The sequence below is a fragment of the Macrobrachium rosenbergii genome, chromosome 25 (genome assembly GCF_040412425.1).
Source record: "Macrobrachium rosenbergii isolate ZJJX-2024 chromosome 25, ASM4041242v1, whole genome shotgun sequence".
NCBI classification, from domain to species: domain Eukaryota; kingdom Metazoa; phylum Arthropoda; class Malacostraca; order Decapoda; family Palaemonidae; genus Macrobrachium; species Macrobrachium rosenbergii.
The window spans coordinates 10,622,603-10,630,875 of NC_089765.1; the positions used below are offsets into that span (position 1 = coordinate 10,622,603).

General features: G+C 39.0%; 1 protein-coding gene across 1 annotated transcript in view; it reads left to right on the top strand.

The window, feature by feature from the left end:
• The first annotated feature begins 8,251 nt into the window (after positions 1-8,251).
• LOC136852317 (trypsin-1-like) overlaps positions 8,252-8,273 on the top strand; it is a 9,463-nt gene continuing 9,441 nt past the window's right edge. The window contains exon 1 of the mRNA XM_067126832.1: positions 8,252-8,273. This exon is cut by the window's right edge and continues 682 nt beyond it. The gene's annotated coding sequence lies outside the window, so the exon portion shown is untranslated.

Consider the following 8,273-nt stretch of genomic DNA (forward strand, 5'->3'; position numbering starts at 1 on the left):
TATCATTCTTTTTTATCCAAAATATTTTTCTTCAAAAACAATGAGACCAGCTTTGATAAACTTAAAACTGCCACTACAGGCAATCATTTGGGTCTTCTAGTTATCAAATGCTTAAGAATCCGGGGAAACCAAGCAGTCGTTTCATTGTGGCTGGTGTCTGTCAGTAATATAGAGTTGGCAAAGAGCAGTCTCCTAGCTTTGGGGCCATACTATTATACATCTCAGGAGACACAGCAAAGTTGCTGGCAAAAAAAAAAAAAAAAAAAATTTGATATCTGGCATGAGTTCATTACAAGTGGGTACATACCTGTACCTCTTACTTTTGTTAATCTGTTTGCCTCCTCATTTCCAGGAACACCTAGCAAAAGCGAATTTTATGCTATTGTATTAGTGTTATTCAAAGCTAATGGAATGTTAGAATTAAAATGTTCTAAAGCTTGCAAAAGAATTTTTGGCTGCACTGAAAATGCCAAACTTACCCTCCTCTAGTGACAAGTTGCAGTCAAAATGCCTTATATTTCTTCTATAAAGGTAATTATACGTGTGCACAGTGACTATGTTGTGGGGGTCCACTTTCCACTTTTCTTTCAGCCTGCAGGAACGAAAATTGGTGATTATTAGAGATGGGACATTAGATAAGATGATGTGTGTTATAGTTTGTGTATCTCAGAAAAGAGCCGTTTAAAATAAACCAGTTCATTTTTCCCCAGTATACAAACCTTTGTCTTACAATAGGAGACTTGGTCATTAGGCATCAGTTATTTTTGATATGTACAGCTTATAAAAGCACTTTGATCAGGAGAGTGCAGAATGTCAGCTCGGTCAGTACCAAAAATGTCAGCTTCCCATGTATGGGGAAGGTTCAATATTGTAATCACCTATACAGCCTGACACTGATTTTATTGACGTAGAGGGGTGATAGGGCCTTCAACAGAAGGATACTATGCATCTCCTAATGTGGAGGCGACATACAATGCATCACTTGATAAAGAGTCAAGAATAGCTTGGTAGGTAGTAAATGTTACCTACAAAAAACCATTCCTTATTTCAAGGAGAAGTAGAGTTACATCCTCTGACTATGGCCTTCAACAGCTTGAATGTAGTTCATCTGCATCTAGCTAATCCAGCATACTGTATATCATGATCAACGGCTGTTCCCTGTACATAGAAAGAGACGAGGCAAAGCTTGCATGCTAACTACCATTCTCAGATCCCCTGGTCATACCAACCTGATACTTTCAGCAAGATGCTTTTCCATCAAACTGAAGTTCAGGTAGCTGCACGACCTCTTGAGCAACTTCCATAAGTCCTTGGGAGAAAGTGTCTTAAGGACTTGCAGTTGACATCCTAAGTAGGATGAAAAGGTGATTTGACATTTCCAGATACATACTCCCGTAACCTGGCCAATCAAGAAGTTCCCCTTAAATGAGAGGGATAGATATATTCTGATTATTGTGGGCTCTTCTGCAGGGTAACACACTGTCCTAGCTGGATGACAGATGAACCCCACTTGATCACCTCACACATTAAATGAGAATGGTACTCTTGGGCATCACATTCTTGTGCCTGCTGGCAAACACAAACAGACATTGACATCTGGCCTAAGGTATTAGGCCCTGTTCAGGCAACATCGGACAGCTTCTAGGGCAAAGAAGCGTCATCAGCTAACATCGGAAAGCTTCCAGGCCAAAGAAGCATCTCTTGTTGATCGGCCTTAACAAAGCCCCAGAATCAAGCTCCCAAATTTTGAGTCGGGAATTGATAGGTTCTGAGTTTCAGCAAGAAACTCCAGAACAAATGCAAGATCATTGCTTCCATTCAAAAGCCAGACAAGGCCATGTATCTCACCTATCCTTACTGACTATGCTAAAGATGGCATGAAGACACTCTTGAGGGTTGGATCTCTGTCAATCTTTTTTTAGGGACTTCAAATGGAAGCCTAACTTAGCTGGATGGACAAGACTACCTGAGGGTTCTCACAAGCCTGGAGAGTACCCCTGAGAATGAGAGGTTGTCTATGCTCTCCACTGTGGATATCTGGCACCTACCAGAGACAGGTAAGCTTACATTAATGAAGGAAGACAAGGAGTCTGCAATTTTCTGAAGTGTCTCACACTGGAGAGGTGTGCCTCTTATGACACCAACCATAGAAGGTGGCCCACACCCTCTTCTCTTTGTGGTTCAACCTAAAGATCAGGACACCATTCGGTTTGAGGCTAACAAGGAGACACAAGGCTCACACTGAGTTTGGAAGAATCCTCATTTGGGTGATCAAAGCAAATAGCATCATAGTGATGTGAGGGGTGTCAGAAGGGGTCTCTGTACAAACGAATGACTGGATGAAACTTTAGGCATATGTCCCAACACTGTGACTGGAAAGGCCATAGTATTAAAAAATAGTAATTATTAAGAACTCGTGGACGTTTTAATACACATTCATACATTTGAAAAATAAATTTAAAACAAAAACTTTTAAGGTTTCCTTTAAAAAGGCCATAAGTAACTGAGGCAAAACCTTCTCCCCCAAAATCTCAGCCAAATGATTTCAGGTGAGTTACACTCGTGGGCACTGCTTCACTGATGTCGGGGTCAACTGACTAAACTATTGAAATGTATGCTTATCAGTTCTTTCAGATTTGTAAACCCCTACCATTCTGTCATGAATTCATGACACTGCAAAGGAATATAAGTTCAGTGGAGAGTTCCATCACAGTAAGTTTGTAATTCAGCCCACATGAAAATTGAACTTCTTGCTCTCTGCACATCTGAATGCTGACCATCAAAGTGTTCACTCGCTAACTGATAAAGCCTTCATTCAGGCCGAAGTGTAGAAACTACTATAGTACAACATGACTGAAAAGTCCAAGTCATCCTATCGAGCAGTTCTGGTAATTCACAATGAAAGACACAAATGACAGGTGGTTGATTATTTTACTACTATCAACTGCTTCACATATTTGGATGCATTTCCATTGCCAAAAATATCTGACACCATACATAAGCTTTTCTTTAAAGTGGATCCAGAGTGTGCTTACTGTCAGTGCCCGATGCACGAGAATGAGTAGTAGTTCACTGCATTCAAAGCAGACAGGAGCTATATCAGTTAACTCATTTCTCATTTGGACTGTTTTTCAGCGCATGAATGAATAAAATCATACGAGAAAATGATCTCCAAGGCCCTCATATGTACACTGATGACAATCAGTGGAGAATGAAATCATACAAAACTAGAAACCAACGTTAATGCTTTCAAGGGACGAATACGAGTGCTGTAGGCATGTCACTAAACTAAATTTTCTAGGATATCAGATCAAGATTGGGACAATCATACCAGATTCTGTGTGACTGACACCCTTGAAGGAGCTTCCACTACGAACATGCTTAATAAGTCTCTCAAATGGGCTTTTGACTTATTCTCATCAAGAATCTCTCTGTTGAGTATCGCCTCTTTCTCAATGGCCAGGGGATCAGTTGAGAGAGATTCCACTTCCTGAAAGAAGAGATCTGCTATACATCAGTGACTTTCATTGATGATAACACTCCTTTCAAAGTGGAAACTAATGCCTCAGGTACAGATCTTGCAGTTACTCTTGTCATAAAAGATTCATCCTTTAACATTCTTCTCCTGGACACTGTTTTCAATGTCATTCAGCAGAGGAGTGAGAAGCTGCCACAGCGGTAGAAGCTGGTTGAAAGTGTCGAGAATTCCTCCTTGGAAGGAAATTTACCATTTGACTGATCAGCAAGCTGTATCATCATGTTCAACGCTCAGTGATCCAATCATATCAAGAATGACAAGCTCTTAAGATGAAGCCTCAAGCTGTTAACTACGGATGAGATTCCATATAGACCAGGCTCTATGAATTCTTCAGTGTAAGTTCTGTTTCATTCATGCTCAGAGACAAATTTTGTGTCCCTGAAAGTATCCATATACTGTACAGTAGCTCTGTGTCATCCCAGTGTTGCTAGACTGGGTCACTTAAACAGAAGAACTTGCCATTCTCTTTGGAGGACATCAAAATGAGTGTAGAAGTGTCAAGTTAGTGCAAATTACTGCCAAGGTTCTATAAGCCTGTTCCTGGTCAAATAATTCAATCCTGTATGCATTTTAAATGACTGTCAATGGATTTTGTTGGACCAATGCCTTCTGTGAATGCCAACAAGTTTCTCTTGGTCATCACTGATGATTATTCCTGGTATCCATTTATCTGATTTCCCAAATACCTTAGCAAGGTCAATAATAAAAATTCTTCATATTTATTTTCACTCTTTGGCTGTTATGATTCAATACACAATGATCAAGGAACACAATTCATGTCACTAGAACTCTGGAACTTGTAATGGCAACACTGGGTTGTGATCACACACTCCAATCCTCACTACCCAAAAAGTAAAGAACAGTATGAGAGGGAAAACAGAACCATTTGGAATTATGGTCTCGTGGAATAGATGATCACCATTGGCAGACTGTCCTTGAAGTTACCCTTCATTCAAGCTGTTCACCTCTACATATCAGCTAATTCTATACCACATAAACTCCTGAGATCCAGGAGTGGTTACACACTACCTAGGTGGCCAATGGGAAGCCCAGCACTGTTAAGGAAGATTGGCAATCAAAGTCTGATCCACAGGCTGAACCAGTTGAGATTGTCTGCAACTCCCAATTTTACAAAAGTCCACTACCCTGATGGAAGAGAATAAGACTGTATTAGCAGGTGATCTTACTCCATTACCTTCAGTTGATTTGACATCCACTATGGTGAAGAATGAGGACCTGTCACCTCTCACACAGATGCCTTCACTTGGACCAGAAAATATCACTTCAGAAGTTGAGATCTCTGCTTTAGCAGATAATAATTCAACAGATGTGGGCAGTGTTTAGCTTGATGCCAGAGTAGGACCTAGACCTTCAAACACTACCAAAAAGAAGGACGCCAGTGGCTCTGGCTCTCCAGTCAAGGTTGAGAGGGATCATGAGAATGAGCCACTGAAGTTTCTCCCAGAATTCACTAGGAAGGGCCTAATTGTTACTCACAACAGTTAGTAGCTTTAATCTCAATAAGCCACATTGTTAGGCAGTATGTGCATTACTTAGTTATTTCATTTTATGCTTAATTATTATTATGAAAGTGTTAATTATTTAGCTATGCAGACTGTATGTTTATAAATTGTTTCATATTTAATGCCTACCGTTCTTTTCTTTCTCATTTATTGGTAATATTGTAAAATGAGGAATAGATCCTTGATGCTCTGAAGTTTCTGACTATTCATTGCAGAGCACATTCACATATGTTTACAATTAGCTTCTTATTTTTCATGGTCCCACTAAACTGAAGACATTCTGCGAGACCCACCAATTCATTTGTTATACACACAATAGTGCAAAGACATTCTGACATGGCTCACTCCATATTAACTGCCAAATCCAAACTGTCTTAACACTCAGAGAGTTAGAAACTTAGTCTTCAATTTTGAAAGACTGGAATACTTGCAATCCTCCTAATTTCAAGTGGGAGCTTACAACACAGTCTTGGAGATGGAAATTTAAAGGCTCTAAAACCAACATTCGCAGGGCATCTTGGCTCAGGTAACTTGAGAACCATCTGTAGTCGATCTTGTGTTGTCTCTATCTGTTGGCTGTATTATGCACAGCAAGTCTTTCGAATATTTGTTATAACTTAAGTCTTCATAGCTTGATGAGGCATTACCTTGATTTTAAACATTATTCTAGCTCTGATAAGGAGCCAATGCAACTTAGAGCAATACAGAGCTATTCCTGTTTCAAGGTGCAACACCTCTGGTTAATTTTGCCATTCTATTTAATGTATCCTGCAGCTTCTTAAGATGTATCTTAGGTAGATTATGGTAGATGAGTTGCAATAGTCCACTTTTTCTAAAATAATTAATTTTTTTCTATAGTAAACTCTTCAATTTAGTTTTTAACAAAAGCTCCTTCGGGCCAGCCCTAGGAGAGCTGTCAATCAGCTCAGTGGTCTGGTTAAACTAAGATATACTTAACTTTAACAAAAGCTAAGATGATGAACAGTAACCCTAACAACATCACTGGTTCAAGTAGGCGTACACCTAAGTCATGGATTTGTCAGCAGTCAGAACTGGATTACTATTTATATTTAATCAGATATCACCAAAGTTTCTCGAGGCATTTTTCTTTACACCCACACAAATTAATTTTTACTTTCATTTAGATATAAATGCTTAAATGTCACTTATTCCTTAACAATGGTATAATAATTTAGTTTATCATTTGTATCCTTGACACTGTTTATGCAAAAATAAAACTGGGTGTCATCTGCAAATGGCTTAAACTTTGCCCCATCCACAATAGTACATTTGACAATCCGGTTATATAAGAGCAAAATAGGATTGTACTTTATGGTCTTTCTTGGGGTACACCCCATTTTAGTGTTTAAGATGAATACCAGTTCCCCATACGTACGCAGTATCTTCTGTTACACAGGTAGCCTTTCAAATACTCAAAGGTTTCTCCAATCACTCCAGTAGACTGCAAATCATTTAGAAGCAGTTCATGCACAACTGTATCAAAAGCCACACTGACACTGAGTAACACCAACGTACCACAGTTGCCTTCATCATCTATTCTAACAGATCATTTACAATGGCGCATAACAGTCTCTGTGGAATATAAGTGTCTATAAGCTGGCTGACTGACTATTTGAAGAAACATGTACCCATTTCAGATGAATAATTAACCGTTCGAGAACCACACATTGGCATACACTTTACCATAACAATCTCTGACTGATCTGACGCAAACTCATTCCCTTAACTGTAAAGCATCGAAAGCTTTGCTGCCGAATTCTTGATAAGCCACCAGCTTCAGCAGCAAGTCAAGTGGCGACCCAAAATTCATGTGACTTACACAACACTGGTTTCCTGTCATTCATTTGTTTCCTGTCATCCATTTTCTGTCTGTATGCCCAGTCAAAACACCAAGTGTTACTCAAGACCTTTTGTGCGTCTTCTTTACACTAGTTACTGGTGGTCAATCAGGCATGTGGATAGAAAATGGGGAACAGGTAAACCACTTGGCCCTGGGGTAACTTCATTCGAAGATTTAGAAGACGACTCATTACAGCTATAGTGTTTTCTTATAGTTGCTGAACAGTACTATTTCTCACACTTTTCCAAAGTTCGGCAGCCCCAGGAGGTTATAAAAAAAAAAAATCTCCCTTTCCCAAATTTCTCACTTTAATTCCTCTCAATCGAGTCTTCCGCATGAAACATGAAAATAAAATAAAAAAAAATTCAATGCTGCTTTAGGAAAATCTAAAAACTCTATAAAGGAAAAAATGAAAGGTTATAAACAAATGTAACCAGTAAAAATAAATTCAAGACAATGCATACTAAAACATAATAAGCACTATCTAATTGAAAATAAAGTGGTCTTCCAGCAATCACGAAAAAAAGCAAAGGGCAATGTTAAACTAACGTGTAAAGGAAAGTCATATCAGAAGCAGGATCCAGAGAAGAACCGAAGGAAATTCGTCATGGAACCGAGGGGCAAAAATTGAAGCATTTAAGGCGCAGGTAAATCATGGAATGTGCTCATCAATAACACCATAAAATAAATATGTACTGAAAGCGAATACTTGAAAATAATAGGTACTGAGAGGTAACCAAAAATATCTCGCAAGAGAAAATCACAGAGCAAAGTAACAGCGAAAGACTTCAGAAGAAAAATGGAAAGGCCGGTTGCAGATAACAAAATTTCTCGAAAGTCTCTGTTTATGAGCCTTCGACTGAAAGGGAATATACATTTGCCTGGTACACACTAAAAGCACTTAATACATTCCGTCCGTCTCCCATGACACTTCTCTCTTATCGTGTCATCTCAAGGGCAAACTCGAAAGGGAGCCAAAGATGCCAAGCGTTCAAATAATAATTAGAAACTCAAATCAGGACAAGACTTTGGTCTTATCTGAAAAAAAAAAAGTGAAATTCCATTTCCTTTTGCGCAGTTTATGAAACACTCCTTTAGATGAACTTCGGTGACGACAGCATGATTTGGGAATATTCATTTTACTGTCGAGTTGTAAAGCAATAAATGAATACCTTTAAAACGTTCACGCTTTACTGAATGGTTGTCGTCATTGCTCAATGCACTTTTACGGGCCCATAAAGGTTGTTTGATAACACGAATTACCATCATACCAGTGAGCAATAAAAGGCAATAAAAGACTATCTTAACCCATTCCCACCCTGATAAAGCGGTTGACGTTAAAAAACGCTCG